This window comes from Triturus cristatus, chromosome 8, assembly GCF_964204655.1.
Source record: "Triturus cristatus chromosome 8, aTriCri1.1, whole genome shotgun sequence".
In the NCBI taxonomy this organism is placed as follows: Eukaryota; Metazoa; Chordata; class Amphibia; order Caudata; family Salamandridae; genus Triturus; species Triturus cristatus.
The window spans coordinates 1,263,960,679-1,263,970,624 of NC_140591.1; the positions used below are offsets into that span (position 1 = coordinate 1,263,960,679).

The window sequence follows — 9,946 nt, forward strand, 5'->3', positions numbered from 1 at the left end:
TGGGGTGCAGCCATCGGCCCGACAGACCGCGCCAACCCCGCCTGCGCAGGCGTGCAGACGGGCTTCACAAGCGCCTTCCCACGTGCGAGCCAATCAAACGCGCTGCTCGCCACGTGACCCACTCATTACCTCCGGTTTGTATCCTCATTAACACCAACGTCAATGGTACTTACTAACTGCAGTAAGTACCTCCACAATATATTCCTGGCAGCAAAATCAATCAACTACTTAGACGTAACCGGTTCTTACCCCACCCAGTGTAGGGGCCGCAGACTTTGACTGCTTTTCCACAGCACGCGCCGAGGGAAGAGTTCAGAATATTTAACATCACAGTTGCCATGGGAACAATATTGTGAACATTATTTATGTGCTTTTGAGCAATCACTTGCTTTTAATCAGCGACACACGAGAGAAAAAAAAAAGGCTCACTGAACATTCAATCGGTTATTCTTTTCTTAAATGAAAATCTCCTCTACCTCTGGCACTCTGCAGGACTGGACATCAATGTAACCTGTTGGGGTGTGAATGGTCGAAGGAAAAAAAAAAATCTTAAACTACAGGATAAACGCATAGCAGCTGACAGGGACTGAGATATATATATATATATATAATAAATAAATAAATAAATAAAAACACAGAATTTTATCTGCAAACTTCAGAAAAGCCAGCTACACTTTCCCAGGTGCTGCCGGCCACACCTCACTTCAGGGCAGTAAAAGTTCCAGGGCCCTCCGGAGATAAGCTTATCGCAAAGGCGGCATCTTTCAAGCCCAATTGCTTCAGACACTTCCGGCTGGCGCAGGCACGCAACCTTGAGTGGGTACGAAGGCAGGGCAGGTTCCCCACCACCGTTATGCACACCCCACAGTCGGCTAGGTGGGTATTCTTCCGGGGGAAAGCAGCGCAACAGCACCCCTGATATAGATGCCTTTTAGACGCTACTTACTATACACGGGTCCTGTATGTGAATTTACAGCAACATAATCCAAGCGGATAGTCCGGTAACGCACTGTGGAAGGGGAAACATGAGACTAACGCTGCGACCCGCAGATCTCGGTAACTAACACTTAACTCACTGAGCTATCCTGCCAAACTGATAACTTGGAACACTGGCTCCAAATAAGAACGGGTTCTAAAAAGGTAGAAAAGGGGTTTTGTGAACATATGAGACTACATGTCCTACACAAAGACCAGGTCAAAGTCTTTCGCAGCTTTGCTACTTAAATGGCATTCATTGGTGACTTTGGCTTTAACACCAATAACAGATTCCGAGACCCACTGGATATCAGCGGAAGTGACGCTATAGGTCTTGGTTAATTGTCCAAGGAGAGATATGATGCCAGCAGAATGACTCAGCTGATCATAGAATTCCTACCAGTGTCAGTGAACACTTAAAACAATAAAATAAACAAACCGCACTTCATCGCAGCGTGCACCGTCCACGTAAGTGGATTTATACAAAATATGGTTACATATAACCCCAATTAATACATGAACGAGAAACTAATGGCATAGGACTAAGACATAAGTACTGTACAGAGAACCACGTGACCTCAGATTAGACCAATGGCTCACGCCGCCTGTCCTCGCAGCAGGACAGATGAAGAACCACATTCCGCATGTATTGTAGAGTTCAGCTCACACTGTTGGGTCTTAAAAGCAACCAGCAAAGCAAGGTGCCGGGTAGGCGACCCCGACCCCCCCCCCCCCCCCCCCCAACGTACATGACAGGCTGCAGATTTCTGCATACCGCTCCCAGCTTCAAATGGTTATTAGCAGCTCATTCAAATGCATGTTTACTCTGCGGGGAAGGTGGAATTGCCAGAAATATTAAGTGGTAGTAGAATAAACCATACGAACAAGACCTGGGACGCTGCGAGACTATTACAGCAATGCGCCCTACTTACCTGCACGCGAAAAGCTTAAACACACCTGCAGAATACGCTGCGCACGTTTTAAGACAAATTCAACTCCTAGTACAATACATGCAGTGGATACAAAAATCATAGTTCGTACTCAAAAGAGAATAAATAGCATTTCCATACGCGCACGGTTACCCCCGAGCGACAACCACATCGGTGACAGCAAAGTTTCAGTGTGAGGTGCAACAGTTTCCTCCAGACAAGTCAGGGCTACATGGCTCAAACCGCAGACGTTACGATTACCAAAACGACACTGACTGGTTACAAACGGAACACACCTGTTCATAAACCACCTTCCCCACATCGCAACCAGTGCTTTAAATGGAAAAATTCAAGTGCAGGTACCCTGTTCTCGAGTACCTGCTGGTCTATAGAAGTTTCGGTACTCTTAAATTAAAAGTATTACGTCACTCTTGAGAAGTGCCGGTACGACCCCTCTCAAAACAAAATAGGTGCCGGTACTTAACCATTAAAAGCACTGATCGCAACAAAATAGAAAGCACCATGTGAAGAGCTTACATTTCGTCCAATCGCAAACATCCAAGGCACGCATTTGCTTTAACTCTCGGGTTCTCGTGCTTTACAGACCACGTGCATTGCAGCCGAAACACCCCACTAAGGGTTAGGTCCCTCGTGTCACACTCCAAATAACTCTGAATGCTTAAGGAGCACGTGGGCAGTCTAATATACGATACGAGACAGTGGCTAAATCAATTTTAAATGTAAGGCTAGATTACAATGTATGTCCCGGTGACCAACGAGTGAGATTCTGCAACAATTAAGCCTCCTTCATCTTCTGCAACACACTATGCGTCCTAGATGCGGCATGGGTTTCCATTAGGCGATGTACAAAACCAGCCATGCGTGTCCTTAAAGCATTTAACAGACCTGCAGATATCAGTCGGACGTATGTAACATGAGTACAACAGGCCGCGCCACAGAGCTCTCCAACCATGCGCGATGTTAACCATTGCTACCTTGCACACTCCTGGTGCCATGCACTAGCGACAGGGTCACTTCTCGCTTGTCTAGTGGGGAAACAGGGACGGTTCCTGGTGACTGGCAGCCGCTGAGGCTTCCGTTGGACGAAACCCCAATTCAAGGCCGAAAACGGGACTTCAAATTATATATGTATATAAAAACACTTGTAAATAAATGAAAGAATATATCAAAACTCCCGATCTAAAGACGCGGACTTTTAATCATCACGGGCATAAGAAAGATCACACGGGGCGTTCTGTCCCGGCCACACAGAGTAAATAAGCTTCCTTTGCTTTTAAATAGTAAATAACCTTAAAGTGGTCGTTACCGTCCAGAAGGAGTCCTAATCCCGAGGCCGGGGTGACTGCATCCGGGCACAGTGTCTGTCCTGGATAGGTGGGCACATTGCCTGCTCACACGCGGTCAGTGTGCGTCTGGAGTTGCGCTGAGAACATGAGTGCACAGAAGAGACTCGCTGAATGCCGAGACGGGAGCTCTTATAGAGAGCCGCCAATTACAGGACGCCCAATCAGGGGCCGCCCCCAGGGCCTCCTCACATGACAGGGCAGTCCCTCTCCCCGGCACAAAGATTTCTGAATTACTGGGGTTACACAAAGGACACTCATTCAGAAAAAAAAGAGGCAGCCAGCAGAAAACGCCCAGGCTGGGGCTGCGAGCGCTTAAAGGCAGGAAACTCCGCGCCCCACACAGACACCCAGACCTTGGCAGTCCAGGGAGAAAGGGGGTGACTGGCACATATGTCAGAAGCCCAGACTGAGCTCAACAGTCCCACTCAGCCGCAAACGAGAACTGTCGGTTTCTTTCTAAAAGTTTGTGGGAAGTCCGCAGTCCCACTCCAGAAAAAAAATATGCAAACAAACGCGCGCTGAGGAGAAACAGTATATTTCCAGCATATGACAGTGTTAAAACCCTTATGACGTTTTTTTTTTCACTAGTAGAAAGTTGGCCAGGCAATTTTAAAACAAATCGCAATAAACTATCCAAAATAACTACCAATTACCAGCTCTCATCCATCCTAATGTGTTTTTATTGTGCTGCGCGTGGTGATCTGATACATCGCGACACAACCATCTACGATAATTTTGCACTTATGTTTCATTCATTCGCGTACTCCGTCTACTCCCAGTTTATAACGTCACATCCCCACACACTAAACACATTTTGCACTTTAGGAGCTAGATATAGTGTTTTTTTATTCTCAATAGTCACCTTAGTGTGCAAATATGTGAAAACATATCACAAAAGTATCAGTCGGACAGATACTGGTGCATGAAAGGGTAAGGTCAGACGGGGACACGCATACACCATGATTTATTTTGAGAGGCGAGAAGGGAGATCTCGCGACGCAAAAACTGACTAGGGGGAGCTATATACCGCGAGCACGTGAAGTTACATGGGGCCAAACCCATGCTGTGTATTTGACAGTTACGCATCAATTCTTTTGACTGTATTTCACACTGGACTGTGATATAAGGTAACACATAATAATTTAGGAGAAGCCGAACCCGCACCCGCAAGCCCTTACCTCCAACCTCCCCTCCTCGCGGTGAGGCGCGCGCTGTGCAGAGCAGGTCCCGCCTCGCCCTCAGCACGTGGCCGCAGGTCCCCGGAGAGAGGGCACTCCCAGGAATATCACGCCTTTCCCTCCATGAGCGCGCCGGTCCCGCGGAGGAGCATGGCCGCCCGAGACACGTGCCGCTCTCAGCTCCCGTCTGACTCAGAGGAAGTCGGATGGCGCTGCATAGCATACTTGGGAGGAGGAGGAAGGGGTGGGTGGCGTGTGGGTGGAGGAGGAGGAGGGCAGGGTGGGCGGTGTGTGGGTGGGAGGAGAAGGAAAGGGGTGGGTGGTGCGTGTGGGTGGGAGACGGTGGAAGGAAGAGCATTACTCAGTGCGCCGCGGGAGAAAGGGGCAGCGTGCGGGAGAAACTGTGCACGAGCTGGGAGGTGAGGAAACCAGGCGCCTCTCCGCGGAGACACCATGAGCCACATTTAGGAAGGTGTTGCCAGCCTGTGTTTTTTTACGTTCACCCAAGTGCCGCTCGCTGATTTCGGGCTCCCGTGGAATGTGGGCTAATGATTTACAGAGCCAGCTCAAGATTTAATTAACCCATAACATATGTAAACAATGGGACAATGAATGCACGAAAAGTCCCTAACTCCAACGGTTGACCGTGTAAAAAATTGGGAAAAATGTACAGAAGCAGAAACATTTGACCTATTAAGCTGAACGCGAATTAAATCAGAGGGGGTAGGGACAAGTAATGCGAAACGAAACAAGAATAGGTGCACAAAACAATAATGGGAAACACCCCCATCAGACATGAACTTTATTCCACCACATACCACAAAATAAGACCCCAGTAAATGAAAACACATGTGCAAGGTCTTTACCAAATGCAGACATTAAAAAGCTACCCTTTATCATGGCTGGCAACAATTAAACCCATTATGAGTCAATGCGTTCCATTTTCACCCACGATTTTTACAATCACATCTTACAAACTATTTTATAAGTCTTGTACCTATGCAGGTAACCGCACACAGAGCAGTTTAATTATTTTCAGGCATATGCTGCCCTGAGTCTCAGACTCCTTAAATTCTGAGGTGCTTACTGCAAGCATGCATAAATCCATGTGACAATGGGGTAATGTTACTAGGTCAATAAAAAGTCGTGCCCACAGACACAAGCCAGAGACGCTTATGCGCATGTCACTGTTACGCCTACCCATAAGCAGATATGGGCACTGGCAACCGGGGCCCTCTCACCGACAGCTGTGCCAATGTCACAGCTGACATACAAGGCATGGCAGAAGGGTATTTTCCAGGGCATTTTCTCCACATGCAAAGTGCAAAAGTATTTTTATGCTCAATGCGCGTTTTTTGACCCACGGGTACATTTGTATGGGCGAGTGGAATCTAGAGAGCTGCCTGTGGATCAGGAGTGAGAGACATGCGCTCTACTGGCACATGTATCTGTTATGATAGAGGATGGGGCTTTCCAGGGGCATAAGTGCTATAGAAGGATTTCAGCAGCATAATTTGGAAAATCCCAAAACAGGAAGGGCCAGAACCTATTGGGATTAAGTCCTAGTGTCTAAGAGCCCATTTCAAGAATGCAAAACTCACAGGGAACCATAAAGGCTGACTCGCTGAAGGTCTGAGAAAGATTTTCAACCTAGCAGGATTTCGTAATCCAGAGTGCCGAAAACACCACAGTCACAAGCCTTTTGTGACAAAATCTCAATGTAATAAATCTCAAAAATGAAAAAGAAAATTACCTTAAGGAAAACACAGTTAACAATCCAGACAAATGACTCATGCATGGGGAGGGGGCCCTCAGAGATAGAAACCTGCAAAAATTAAAAGGACGAATAAAAATGGAGGAACCGCATTATTGCCATCTCCAAAAACGGCGGACCCACTGCCAAGTATGCCTGGTGACGTGATTTTAGATCTCTCTAGCGATTCCTCTGTAATGATGCTATGTGGTCTAAATTGGATAATCTAATTGTATCATCTCTGTCCCCTATTATCCACAGGCTGTCAAAAATCGAGGAAAGGTTAACTTATTTAGAATCGAAGGTTATGAAGAACCTTTGTAATTTAGAGCGTTCTTGTAAAGTTGAAGAAATACTCTTGAAAGTTGCACTTGAAAGATTAGGTGTTTATTTGAAGTAGCGTAGTACAGAAGAAGGAAGCCCACAACCGGTCACCCAACAGCTCCCGAAGCAACTGCCTGAATGAACAGTTACAGGCAGCCACAACGACAACCATGGAATGAACGGGACATATTAAAGATACACAGAGCGCGGAGAAGACGCTCGAGAAACCAAAGTGCCAGCCCATGAAAAACAAGTCGCTCTTAAAGAGAAAGAGCGACTTGTTACCTTAACATCATTTCCCCTTTATTAAACAAAACAAGAAAGAAAGTAAATCACAAAAAATACTTAAGGAAAACATGATTAGCATAAAGAAACTAAACATTTGACTAAAGTAGTAAAGGACCTATTACTGTGCAAACTAACTTACATTAAGTAATAATCTTTAAATCTTTGAGGAACAGAAACATTACGATGAGTAACTCTAGAAGAGACCGTTGCAGAAGGAATATTGGATGAGGGCTGAACACTGGGTAAAGGATCATGACACAAAGCGGTTTCTGAATCAATAACAGTAGGACAATCATTATGTAAGAGATTTCCAGATGCAATGTTGTTTCTGTCCAAAGAGGTTGAGGGAAAGTTGTCACAGAAAAAGTCCATGCCAAAACTAAATCCATCAAAGTCTGAAGCACAAAAACTTTTCTTCTTTGTAGAGATGATTTTCAAAGCTTGATCATTTGTGATTTTAACAAGACTTCTCCTATTCCACCACCCCCTATCATTTAATAAAATAGCACTTTTTGCCACTTGAATAACCTTGACAGGTAGTGTGAATCTGGACTCTCCTTTCTTGACTCTCTTTGGTTTTTTAATGAGTACCCAATCACCAACAAAATATGGGATGTCTTTGGTGTGTTTAGAATCGTGATGATGTAAAGAAATAACATCATGTTTACATTTTACTTGTTCCTGAACTCTCTGTAAGTTCCCCATATGAGTAACATCAGCATTAGTAATATCTTTAACCCAATGGGGACACAGATGTGAAATTGGTACTCTGTTGCGCAGTAGCTTAAAAGGAGATATATTTGTGGTACTGTGAGGAGTATTATGATAGGTCCACAGTTTTTCTTTTAAAAATTCCTCAACTTGTAAACCAGAAGACAGAGCAGTCTGAACTCCTTCCTTAAAGAACCTGTTGATGCGTTCAACTAGTCCATTAGAGGAAGGAGAATAAAGTGCCACGGTAAGATGTTTGATTTGAAAATCCTCCACAAATTTTAACATCTGACGAGACCTGAAATGTGTTCCATTGTCCGTCACAATTTGTCTTGGAGGACCCTCAATATCAAACACACTTCTCAAAAATTTGATAACAGCATTAGTATCAGGAGAGGACACCAAATCAAAATAGACCCACTTTGAAAAATAGTCAATCAATACCAAAAGATGTCTCTTACTAGCAGGAAGCAGATCAAATGGACCCGCAAAGTCTAAAGCAACCCTTTCCCAGGGCGAATCAGGTAATGGGACCATATGAATATTAGGCTCAAATGTCCTCCAATGCTTATCAGAAATAAGACAGGTATTGCAGTCTGAAATCCACGTTCTCACATGCGAATCCAGACCAGGCCACCAATAGAACTGAATAGAACTGTTTAAGATTACGAATGGTGACAGACACACCCATATGTCCTTCATGACTCTTCTTGAACAGAAGATGTCTAAAATTTGTAGGAGGGACCAAAACATCATGTCGGAGTAAACATTCATTGACAATAGACAATTCATCCGATACCTGAAAATAGGGTTTAATGTAGGCAGGTAGATTTCTTTCATGAGGCCAACCTGATTTGATATAAGGCATGACAGTTTGATGGATAGTGTCATCAGAAAGTGCGGCCAACCATGAGTCTTTGGTGACCAAAGAGTTCTCAACTAAAATGTCATCAATGAGAGCCACAACACATTCCACTTCATCATGGATACTTGATGAAGTGTCATCAATGGGCATCCTTGAGAGTCAATCTGCCCGTCCATTCTTACCGCCAGGTAAGTATCTGATGGTGAAATTGTACTCATGCAATTTTGAAAGAATTCTCACTAATCTAGCTGAAGCCTTGCCTGTGCCATTTCCATTGAGCAAATAAATGAGGGGTTTATGGTCAGTAAAAATGTAAAAATGAGTTCCCCAAAGAAATGTTTTGTATTTCTCGATTGCCCATGTACAGGCCAGTGCCTCTTTTTCAATTGTGCTGTAATTTTTTTCTGATGAAAGGAGAGATCTCGAAGCATAGGCAATAGTGTGTTCTTTCCCTTCAGAATGCTGTGATAAGACAGCACCTAAACCTAATTGGCTGGCATCTACAGTTACATAGCAGGGTTGAATACACAGCAAAAGACCTGGTAATGTATAGGCACTTCTTGTAAATAGATGGGATAAACAGAAGGGTAATGTAAACAACTATTACTCCTACAGCAGTAGTTCCCGTCATGAACTATCATTCCATCCCTCGTGCCAATAAACTTAGTATTTTTTAAAAAAATTCCAAAAAATGAACACCAAAAACAACCATGTGCAACGTGTTGAACCACAAAAAATGTGAGGAAGTTTTGAAAAAGTTGTGAAAAAATGAGAAAGTATCTCACGTGCGCAACACCAGGGGAGCTGCTGGTAGGTTCTCACCAGTATGCTCACGATTTTCTCATCATCGATATCTTTCTCATGTATAAACGATAACGTGTCCCAATTACAAAACAAGGAAAAAGAGGGAAGCAGGGAAGTTTTTTAAGGCAGCCCAAAACCAAAAGAAGGAAAAAGAAAGATCTGTGAAATCTTTATAGGTAAAATTAGGTCTGGCTCACGTCTATATTCCAATTAGTTTATTCCATTCCGTGAGTCATCCCAAGGTTAAAAACACGGTCATGTTATATAACCACATTAAGGAATGGCCAACATGTTTCATTGCCTACTTATCTTTGCGGCAAATTCATCAGGGCGTCAAGGGTCTGCACTCGCTTCCCAGGATTCCTGGAATGAGTAACGGAACGCTTTAGAAACCTTACGATGAAGGTGTAAACAACGAAGGTGTTTTTACCTGGGACAACAAAGTGCGAGTTGCATTGATTCCCTAAGCTAATTGAGAGCCGGTATGCGGGCCCGTGGCTCCTATTAGGTTTTTTCTTCTTTTTCAAATAGAAAAATCCAGGGAAGCGAGTGCAGACCCTTGACGCCCTGATGAATTTGCCGCAAAGATAAGTAGGCAATGAAACATGTTGGCCATTCGGAGCCGACCGGGGTGGTTGATTTGGCGGGACACTGATCCCTGGAGTCGTAGCCCACTTGGCACGCCCACCACTCGGTTCACGAGCTCATGAGGTTACTTATCTCCTGTGAGCAAGTTAATAGGACTATGTAAG

General features: G+C 44.6%; 1 long non-coding RNA gene across 1 annotated transcript in view; it reads right to left on the bottom strand.

Annotated features, from left to right (window-relative positions):
- Positions 1 to 3,377, bottom strand: part of LOC146805692 (uncharacterized) — a 32,399-nt gene extending 29,022 nt beyond the window's left edge. Inside the window, exon 1 of the long non-coding RNA XR_014967493.1 lies at positions 3,232 to 3,377. This is a non-coding gene — a long non-coding RNA (uncharacterized LOC146805692). The remainder of the gene's footprint in view (positions 1 to 3,231) is intronic.
- Between the last annotated feature and the right edge of the window lie 6,569 nt (positions 3,378 to 9,946).